Below are 10,918 nucleotides of genomic sequence, written 5' to 3'. Positions count from 1 at the left end.
GTTACCTGTTGTGATGCCCAACCTGTCACTGTCTGTATATACTGGTAGTGAAGCTCTGGCTCCAGGTTATAGTGGGAGTGGCGCTGTGGCTCCAGGTTATAGTGGTAGTGGCGCTGTGGCTCCAGGTTATAGTGGGAGTGGCGCTGTGGCTCCAGGTTATAGTGGGAGTGACGCTGTGGCTCCAGGTTATAGTGGGAGTGGCGCTGTGGCTCCAGGTTATAGTGGGAGTGACGCTGTGGCTCCAGGTTATACTGGTAGTGGCGCTGTGGCTCCAGGTTATAGTGGGAGTGACGCTGTGGCTCCAGGTTATACTGGGAGTGGCGCTGTGGCTCCAGGTTATAGTGGGAGTGACGCTGTGGCTCCAGGTTATACTGGTAGTGGCGCTGTGGCTCCAGGTTATAGTGGGAGTGACGCTGTGGCTCCAGGTTATAGTGGGAGTGACGCTGTGGCTCCAGGTTATAGTGGGAGTGACGCTGTGGCTCCAGGTTATAGTGGGAGTGGCGCTGTGGCTCCAGGTTATAGTGGGAGTGGCGCTGTGGCTCCAGGTTATAGTGGGAGTGACGCTGTGGCTCCAGGTTATAGTGGGAGTGGCGCTGTGGCTCCAGGTTATAGTGGGAGTGACGCTGTGGCTCCAGGTTATACTGGTAGTGGCGCTGTGGCTCCAGGTTATAGTGGGAGTGACGCTGTGGCTCCAGGTTATACTGGGAGTGGCGCTGTGGCTCCAGGTTATAGTGGGAGTGACGCTGTGGCTCCAGGTTATACTGGTAGTGGCGCTGTGGCTCCAGGTTATAGTGGGAGTGACGCTGTGGCTCCAGGTTATACTGGTAGTGGCGCAGTGGCTCCAGGTTATAGTGGGAGTGACGCTGTGGCTCCAGGTTATAGTGGGAGTGGCGCTGTGGCTCCAGGTTATAGTGGGAGTGACGCTGTGGCTCCAGGTTATAGTTGGAGTGACGATGTGGCTCCAGGTTATAGTTGGAGTGACGATGTGGCTCCAGGTTATAGTGGGAGTGACGCTGTGGCTCCAGGTTAAAGTGGGAGTGACGCTGTGGCTCCAGGTTATAGTTGGAGTGACGATGTGGCTCCAGGTTATAGTGGGAGTGACGCTGTGGCTCCAGGTTATAGTGGGAGTGACGCTGTGGCTCCAGGTTATAGTGGGAGTGACGCTGTGGCTCCAGGTTATAGTGGGAGTGACGATGTGGCTTCTGGATATTTATCAAGGTACTATGTTGCTAATGACTGTTTCCCAGTGTATATTATGGGTCTTGATCCTTTGCTCGACTTCACTGGAACTGGCGGTCCACCGATGTGAAGATAGGGACTGTATCTCGTGATGTATATCAGATCTCAAGACGCGTGATCTATCATGTGTATCGAGCCTGCCGGTGTTTGCTGGAGTCTTACGGAAAGGCCAAAGGTTGGGTTCTAACGATTAGAGGTTAGTGTTTTTTGGACTGTCAGCCTTTCCCAAACACGGGTCATCACCGGAGGCTTAACTCCCAGATGTGATCTAGTTAAGGCGAGCCTCTCTGGAGCCCTGCAGGTGGGTTATCTTCGCCTACGACAGGGTCGCATAAATCCCTGTTAGCCAGGTCGCTTTCTGTGCCCATCATGCTGGCCCTCGCCCCCACCCCCTAACGACTCTGGGGGAGGCACAGGCCACACTAAGGAGACATGCTTATTTACCATTGCCCCTGAAGGAGCAGTGTGCTGTGGGGTTTTAGGACTTTGATCCACATTTACTGTGTTATGCTTTGTTCTCGGATGTGGCTTTTCCCTAAAGTGTGGTTCTTCCCTGGGTAACATTGTGAGAGGTGTTCACAGGGGGGTGTGGTTTTACCCCGGGTAACATTGTGAGAAGTGTCTCAAGGGGTGTGGGTATTACCGGGAAACCTTGTAAGAGTTGTTCTTAAGAGGCTCTCGTGTGGAAAACCTAGTGTGATGTGCTGCTCCCCAGGAGGCGTAGTAGTCTGGACGTGAGTGTGGACGGTAAAGATGAGGAACCGTTTAGGGTTGGGGCAACAACGGGGTCACCCTCACTTGTCACAGATTATTCCTAAACGCAGAATTGCTGTGAGACGTGACCAGTCCTTATGATTGATGTTCTGTTGAGATTGATTCAGTAGTATACCGTTCATCGTAGCATGTACTATGTGAGTGGCAATATTGTACGTGATAGTCGATGAAATCATCGTAGTGATACAAAGAAGCATGGTTAATCAACATTATTTTAGTTGAAGCTTCAGTGATCGATGGTGCAGTATTGGGCACCAGGTCGGGTAGGGGGGGAGCAATGTACTACTTAACCCTGGACACTTCACCCCAGCCCTAACCACACATCACCCTAACCCTAGACACACACCATCCCAGCCCTGACCACACATCACCCGAACCCTAGACACACACCATCCCAGCCCTAACCACACATCACCCGAACCTTAGACACACACCATCCCAGCCCTGACCACACATCACCCGAACCCTAGACACACACCATCCCAGCCCTGACCACACATCACCCGAACCTTAGACACACACCATCCCAGCCCTGACCATACATCACCCGAACCCTAGACACACACCATCCCAGCCCTGACCACACATCACCCGAACCCTAGACACACACCATCCCAGCCCTGACCACACATCACCCGAACCCTAGACACACACCATCCCAGCCATGGACACACATCACCTCACCCTTGGACAAACACCCTCGCTCTGGACACACACCATCTCCCTGACCTGCTGATGAAAGGTGGCCTCAGGCGGCTCCCTGACTGCGATGACTTCCACGGACCAGCAGGAGGAATAGAAGGAGGTAATGATAGGGAGGTAGAGCTGGAGGCAGAGTTGAGCTGAGGGGATAGAGTTGAGAATAGAATGAGGAGTGTGGCTTGGAAAGGATGTTGGAGGTTGGAGCAGGAACATTGTGGTGGAGAGAGAATATTGGTAGGGATGTCTTGCTGGTGATGGGGAAGGATCACTCTCCTCCAAAGGTCTCTATTATTTTCATACAATACACTTCCATCTCGCTGGCAATGATACTGGTTCCTCGCCTCCCAGTGACTGTGGCTCGTGTGGTCTCTACACCTTCGGCAGAATCGATAAGTCACTGCTGTCGTACCCTCGGAGCTTTAGCCTCTCCCTGGAAATATCTTAGAGGCTTTGTTCATATTTGTACCTGGCTATATATTCGATGCTGTATAGAAAGACGGATGTTATGCTAAATAGAATTGGTAATTCTTTTTATTCTTTATTTAGGCATTCCTGTGCATGACTGAGAATAAATGTTTATCTAGAAATTATTGTCTTTATTTAATTGTGAAATAATTTCTGTCTTGTGTAACCTTACGTTTTATTAGATATTATATCGATTTCATGTGAATTCTGAATAAAATTTTTGAATCAGAGTTTGATTTTGAATTTCAGATGTATCACTTATATTGGGACTTGGGTGACCGTAGAGTTTTATCCCAAACTTGAACTGCAGAACCAGAGGAGATCCGGGTTATCTGACGTTGGTACTGACGCTTCCTTCTCGTCAGCATACCTGCTGGTGATATCTTCCTCCACTATTAAGAACCGAACGTCATCATGAAAGGTCAGTCCCCAAACGTATCTTGATTACAACTGTGTGTCAACGTATATTGATATGAATTTGTCGGGTAACATGAAGAACATTCATTATAAGTAGTTACAAGTGTTACTCACAAAAACGATTAAAGTTCAACGTTGTAATAGTGACGGAAATGAACTAGTACTGGATGGGATAAATTAAGTCGAGAGTGGGGAAATGCCAGGATGCTGCTAGTGTTTGATAGTAAACAGTAAATATGGAACAGTTTATTCAATTCATGCATCCAGTCGGATGAAAATAAACAGTTGCGGGATCACGTATTTGAGGGTCATAAGAATTAGTTGATTAATCTTAAAGGAGCTTAAGATCAAGGTGGGGCTGTATACGACAACGCTGCGAATAAGCACGAGTGTAGTCTATTTACACGGTACAGGAAGTTCTACAGAGTAATTTCATGGTTTATACATTTAGGGTTGATACGTTGAACGTTACGTGATGTAAAGTTGCTCATTGATTGAACTGTAGTAACATTACGTTGACATACAGTACGTATTTAATAGTGAACATTACGAGATGTATCGTTACATAGTGTTTGATTTGTAGTAGTATTGTGCTGACGTACACTATGTATTAAATGGTGAACAATGAATGAAGGTAAGTTATATACATGTTGAGCTTCAGTAATATTGTGTTGACATATTATGTATCTAATGGTGAACCATGTGATGTATATTTCCTGTTGTTTGTGTTGCAGTAATATAGCATTTCACATACATATAACTATGGAAAAACTGAGATATTTGATTGCTTAACTGTACAGTTGTTCATGGAACGTTTATAACATCCGCAGTAGTAGATGTAGGACATTTGTTGTATCTATACAACCCTGGTTGGTATTAGATACGTATAAGACAGTTGTATCTATACAACCCTGGTTGGTATTAGATACGTATAGGACAGTTGTTGTATCTATACAACCCTGGCTGGTATTAGATACGTATAGGACAGTTGTTGTATCTATACAACCTTGGTTGGTATTAGATACGTTTAGGACAGTTGTTGTATCTATTCAACCCTGGTTGGTATTAGATACGTATAGGACAGTTGTTGTATCTATACAACTCTGGTTGGTATTAGATACGTTTAGGACAGTTGTTGTATCTATACAACCTTGGTTGGTATTAGATACGTATAGGACAGTTGTTGTATCTATACAACCTTGGTTGGTATTAGATACGTTTAGGACAGTTGTTGTATCTATTCAACCCTGGTTGGTATTAGATACGTATAGGACAGTTGTTGTATCTATACAACCCTGGCTGGTATTAGATACGTATAGGACAGTTGTTGTATCTATACAACCTTGGTTGGTATTAGATACGTTTAGGACAGTTGTTGTATCTATACAACCCTGGTTGGTATTAGATACGTATAGGACAGTTGTTGTATCTATACAACCCTGGTTGGTATTAGATACGTTTAGGACAGTTGTTGTATCTATACAACCCTGGTTGGTATTAGATACCTATAGGACAGTTGTTGTATCTATACAACCCTGGTTGGTATTAGATACGTATAGGACAGTTGTTGTATCTATACAACCCTGGTTGGTATTAGATACCTATAGGACAGTTGTTGTATCTATACAACCCTGGTTGGTATTAGATACGTATAGGACAGTTGTTGTATCTATACAACCTTGGTTGGTATTAGATACGTATAGGACAGTTGTTGTATCTATACAACCCTGGTTGGTATTAGGTGATCGCACTGACGGACATCGGTCAGGCGATCGCTTCTCTGACCCTCGAGAAAATTGAGTCGCTGTGTTCAGCTGGGTCATATCTCTTACGGTCGGAGGGCCGTGGCTTGTTTACCACAGCTCCAATATAGGCCTCTCGAGAAATTCTGAATGAGATACTTGTTCACTAGTTCACTGGGAAAAAGGTATCTAATATGTATACCTCTTTCAAATCAAATTCACTGTAGGTGGAAAGACTTGTGTGAAGATGATAGGTCCAGTCAAGTGTAATTCAAGTATTAAGCTGGGGACATTTGGGAGAGAGAGAGAGAGAGAGAGAGAGAGAGAGAGAGAGAGAGAGAGAGAGAGAGAGAGAGAGAGACGTCAAGTCGACACGTTGACTTCTAAATAAATCATCCACATTGGCCTCTTTAGGGATTAACAAATAGCCATATGAATTCCTTTTACCCTGGAGACATTTGGCCTAAGTTATCTTGTAGGGAATCTTGTCGTAGAGTCTATTTCTAAAACCATTTCCAAGAGTCCTGTCCTAAAGCGCAGTTCTCGTGTCCGATCCTTCAGTGTGGTCTACTGTCTGTTTATCTAGAATTTGGTGCTGGAGTTTGCTTCTTGACTCTTTAGATTAGAGAAAATGTCCTAAACAGGAGCCAAGTTTATAAACTAATGGGTATTTTTAAACCAAATTCTTTTCTGCTCAGAAAACAACGCATCATCCTGATATTCTTCTTTGCTTTTCTTCATTATCTGGAAGGCCTGGAAAACAGGACGATATCTCACCAGGAACAATGATATATATCATAGTTACCTTCCTTCACGGTTGGTCTTGACGATTCTCATCGTCTTATACTGATGTTGGAATACATAACCCCTTGACCACGGTAGTATGACCCTTGGGTGTAATAGCCTAACATTTAATCTGGCTATTAAAGGTCGGGTAGAAGGCCAGATCATATAACCTAAGGATCGTACCGTCGTGCTCAAGGGTCATACCGTTGGGCTAAGGGGGCTCTTTATCAAGTAAGTAATGTGCAGCATCACGCAGGGTGTTGGTGTCTATAAATTTATTGCTATGTATGTGGAAGTGTGTGAGAACCAGACTTCTGGCAACTATTGTTCCTCTTTTTTTTTTTGTAATTTTCTCACCTTCAGTTCTATCATTTATAAGAACATGTAGACATTGGATACAATCTGCCAGAATTATACATGTTAGTCTTCTGTATGGTCAATTACCTGTCACGTTTTTAACGTTTTGAGACTTTTTCTCCCATTCTCGTTTATGTAATGTTTATAGCTGGTCAAAGAGAGATGCGTTGGTGACCCTGTGTGGCCAGACACATTATATATATATATATATATATATATATATATATATATATATATATATATATATATATATAGGGGCAATGTGGGCTGGGAAGTCGTGTACAGCTCGTCACGGGGAAGGTCTGCTCGTTTGGGGAGGAATAAAACCAAGTGATCCTGGGATGCAAAATATGATGGCAAGTTCCAAGTCACACAGTAGGTCCGGACCTGGTGCGGACTTGATTTGACAGACAGTGGAGCTTTTTCATTTTTCATGTGCATTCTTGGTTTTGGGTGAAACTCTGGAGTCACTGTGATAAGTGGACCTCCGGGCTCATTATGAAATCACTTTAGTGCGAGGGTCTCCATTCCTAAGGATCGTCCACTGTTAAAGATTAAGCAACTCAAAGTTTCTCCACCAAATTCAGTAATCTATTGAATGATTTAAAGGTCAAAGGTCAAGCGGGTCAGAGACAAGAGACAAACAGCCTGGGGTCTGGCAACTAATGACATAGATTGCCATAATTCATTCTTAATTACGTCGTAAATGGTGCCAGACTGCTTCAGCTGAGGGTACCATGATGTTCTTCAGGAAATTATCACAAATATTTTCGCAACATTTCTTTTGTACTTAGTTTAATGTTTTCATTAATCATGAACCAGAGGTTAGTATAACCAGTCGTGTGTACCCTGCTTATAGTGGCTTCTCCTGCACCATATGAACTGTACAATATGTGTTTTGGGGGGATCATCATATGAATGGTGAAGGTTCCGGTAACCAGGGAAATAGTGAAGGAATCCTTATTAGAGGCTGCGATTTACAACGGTCCCCCCCCCCCTCACAACACCTCCCTGATGGTCCCAGGCCTCACAAAACCCCCCTTGCTGGCCTCAGGCCTCACAGCCCCCCCTACTGGTCTCAGGCCTCATAACACCACCCTCCCCTCCTGGTCACAGAGCTCACAACACCCCCTTGCACGCCCAAGGCCTTACAACATGGAGACCGTCCTGGTGATAACGAGGAGGAAAACAGCGGAATAAATGTTCCGTGGAAGCATTCAGGTCGCTGGCTGGCTCCTCCCGTCCCGGAAGCTGGGAGGGGAAGGAAAAGAGAGAGAGAGAGAGAGAGAGAGAGAGAGAGAGAGAGAGAGAGAGAGAGAGAGAGAGAGAGAGAGGAGCTAACTCTCTAGCGGGAGAGGAAGCGCCTGTCTGGAACAGGAGCAAGGAGCCGGTTGCTCTGGAACAGAGGCAGAGGGCCGGCCGCTCTGGAACAGGGGCAAAGGGTCTACCACTCTGGAACTAGAGCAAAATGAAGCGTGCTCTGGAACAAGAGAAGGAGAAAGGCAGCTCTGGAACAAAAGAGGGTGGCGCGCTCTGGAACAAGAGAAGGAGAAAGGCAGCTCTGGAACAAAAGAGGGTGGCGCGCTCTGGAACAGGAGCAGAGCGAGATACAAGTATTTAAGAGGCAGGGTGTGAGGTAGGGAGGGGGAGGTGCTGAGGGGCAGGTACACTGGTGGCAGATAATGTTGGCAACTCCACTGTGGTGTTTGGCTGGTTCAGGGACGCGGCGTGTGTCTGAGTATCTCTCTTTCCCTCTGATTTTCTATCCCCGTTCTGCGTCCTTCTCTCTCTCTAGCACGTACAGAGTTTTATTATTTCTACATGAATTTTGAAGCGTAAGAAAATTGAGAGATGTAGATTTAAATCTCCGGTTACGGAGGAGTATGCGGGCAGTATAAGAATCGTAACTGTAAACACTGGAAGCATGGGAAGGAAAGAAAACCAAGATCAGCGAAGAGATGAACAGAAGTCCAAGATAGATGGATGTAGTTTAATGAAAAACAAAGAAGGAAAGACAGGGATAAGGCTGATCTGCAGAACAGATGGAGTTAAAAGAAAACATGATTCGCTGAAGTATAACTGGAATGGTGGCTAAACACGAGTTAGCAAAATGATGGAATCGGAAGATGATCCAAAGAAGAAGCATAAAGAATTAGATACAGTCGACATATGTGTAGAAGTGAACTAGATGAAATTAGCAAAGATACATGTGAACAAATAAATAATAAAAAGTTTTACAATACACTGAGGCGGTGTATGAAGTGTGTAAAGGCCCAACAGGAAAAAATAGGTCTACTAGGCTAAGTTCTGAGCTGCATGGTAATGAGAACGCTCACTTCAAGACACAGAAAACAATGAAAATATCAACAATACATATAAGAAATATATTTGAATACTACTGTGTTGTTTGGTACGTAACCAGGCAAACGGAAATATACAAGTTAAGAGATAATTCGAAAGTAATTCATCAGTAAAATCGAGAGGAGAGAACATATAAACGATCATGAGAAACTGAAAGAGAAAAAGAAAACTAAATGATTGTCTACATGTAACAAATAGAAGGAATCAACAGCAGCATTATGAACCTAGATTCCTCTAAACAAGGATGTAACAAGCGTTATCAAATCAACAAGAATACAGTGGAATATATCAAACAATATAAAGCATAAACGTACAGAGTCCGGCAAAAGGGATGAAAAGATATATCAATTTTCTTCCAGAAGAAATAAGAAACATGCGTGTAACATTGACAGAAACGTTTAAAGATTGATATATATATATATATATATATATATATATATATATATATATATATATATATATATATATATATATATATATATATATATATATATATATATATATATATATATATATATATATATATATATATATATATATATATATATATATATATATATATATATTCCTACGAGTCCACGGGGAAAATGAAACACAATAAGTTCCCAAATGCACTTTCGTGTAATAATCACATCAACAGGGGAGACACAAGAGAGAAATATAACAGTCAGTTGATATACAACGAATATACGTAGCTAGGACGCCATTTGGTAACCATGTGATTGTCCAAGACAGACAACGAGATTATCATAAACTTATTAGGTGGACAAGAAGGTGAATTGTTTACAAATTTCATCAACAATAAAGTTATCTAATTTGTATAGACCTTCACTAATATTAAGGTTATAATTCTTTGTGCATTTAATAGTAGAAGATTCAGTGATATTTCTTGTGGTACTGGAGTTGTATATATATATATATATATATATATATATATATATAGTACTGGTTGACGTGATATTCAAATGAAGTCAGAATCGATAATTATATAATAAGTGTACTGGATCAGGGAATCAGTAATATTCTTCGAGAGAAACATGCGGTCAGAACGACACTCTCGACCTGAATTTTGGCCAAATGTTGTCGTTTCGAGAGGGTATTCTGTCTGTCTGTGTCTGTGTTTGACACTGTCCTTTTCTGTGTCTGTGTTTCCCCTCCACTTCTCTTCCTCTTCTTTTTATCTCCTCTCCGTCCAGAACTCTCCCTTCCGACACCACCATTCCATCACACAGCCAGACACAAACAAGTTAATACGACAGGTAATTGTAAGTCAATCCCCAAATGGAATTCACTTCTCTGACTGTGATGGTACGGACACAGGAGATATTGGATGGGGAGAACCCGAGACACGCTCCCCAACCCTCCCCACCGCTCCCCTTCACAACAACCAACCCCTCTTCAACAGTCCTTACTTCCTCAACATCCCTCCCCTCCTCCCTACTGCAACACTGCCCAAACTACTCTTCCCCCCAAGCCCTTCTCGACCAATCTCCCTTCGCTCATCACCTTCCACAAACACTCCCTGACCATCCTCTAGAACTCCACCCAACCATCCTCCTCAGTCATTCTCCTCCCCTGCCGCCACCTTCATTCACCCTCCCCAGTTCTCCCATAGCCACCCACCCTCTCTCACTCTTTCTTCCCCAAAAACCCGAAACAAATTTCTTTCCCCAAGACTTACTTTCATTCCTACCACCCTTGTCAATCCTTCTTCTTCCCAGTTTGACCCCTGCCGCAAGTCCTTTACGCTCCCACTGCACAATTAAGTTCTGTGAGCTCTGATCGTCGTCCCCAGGCAATGATAAAATCCCCAGGAGGCCAGTCCCTTCCTCCCATTCTCCTCCATGGGAATGGACACAACCCCAGCAGAGCAGCCCCCTCCCTCCTACAGTGTCTTAGTATCTGTGATTAAACCCCAAGTTTGGCCATCTCGTCTAAACTGCTTCCTTCATGCAAAAGTTGGGGGCGACCATTTCTTGGAGGTGTACAAGTAATACTTCAAGATCAACCTCAGGAAAACTTCCAGATTACCGCTACAAAAGACTTCTGAAGTCCAGGGTGTAAAAGCGAAGGCA

At 43.9% G+C, this 10,918-nt stretch overlaps 1 long non-coding RNA gene across 1 annotated transcript in view; it reads left to right on the top strand.

The window, feature by feature from the left end:
- The window catches only part of LOC139763031 (uncharacterized), a 323,624-nt gene that overhangs the window by 20,413 nt on the left and 292,293 nt on the right, over positions 1–10,918 (top strand). Inside the window, exon 2 of the long non-coding RNA XR_011716017.1 lies at positions 3,430–3,601. This is a non-coding gene — a long non-coding RNA (uncharacterized lncRNA). The remainder of the gene's footprint in view (positions 1–3,429; positions 3,602–10,918) is intronic.

The sequence above is a fragment of the Panulirus ornatus genome, chromosome 46 (assembly GCF_036320965.1).
Source record: "Panulirus ornatus isolate Po-2019 chromosome 46, ASM3632096v1, whole genome shotgun sequence".
NCBI lineage: Eukaryota > Metazoa > Arthropoda > Malacostraca > Decapoda > Palinuridae > Panulirus > Panulirus ornatus.
This window is presented reverse-complemented; position numbering and strand designations above follow the sequence as displayed.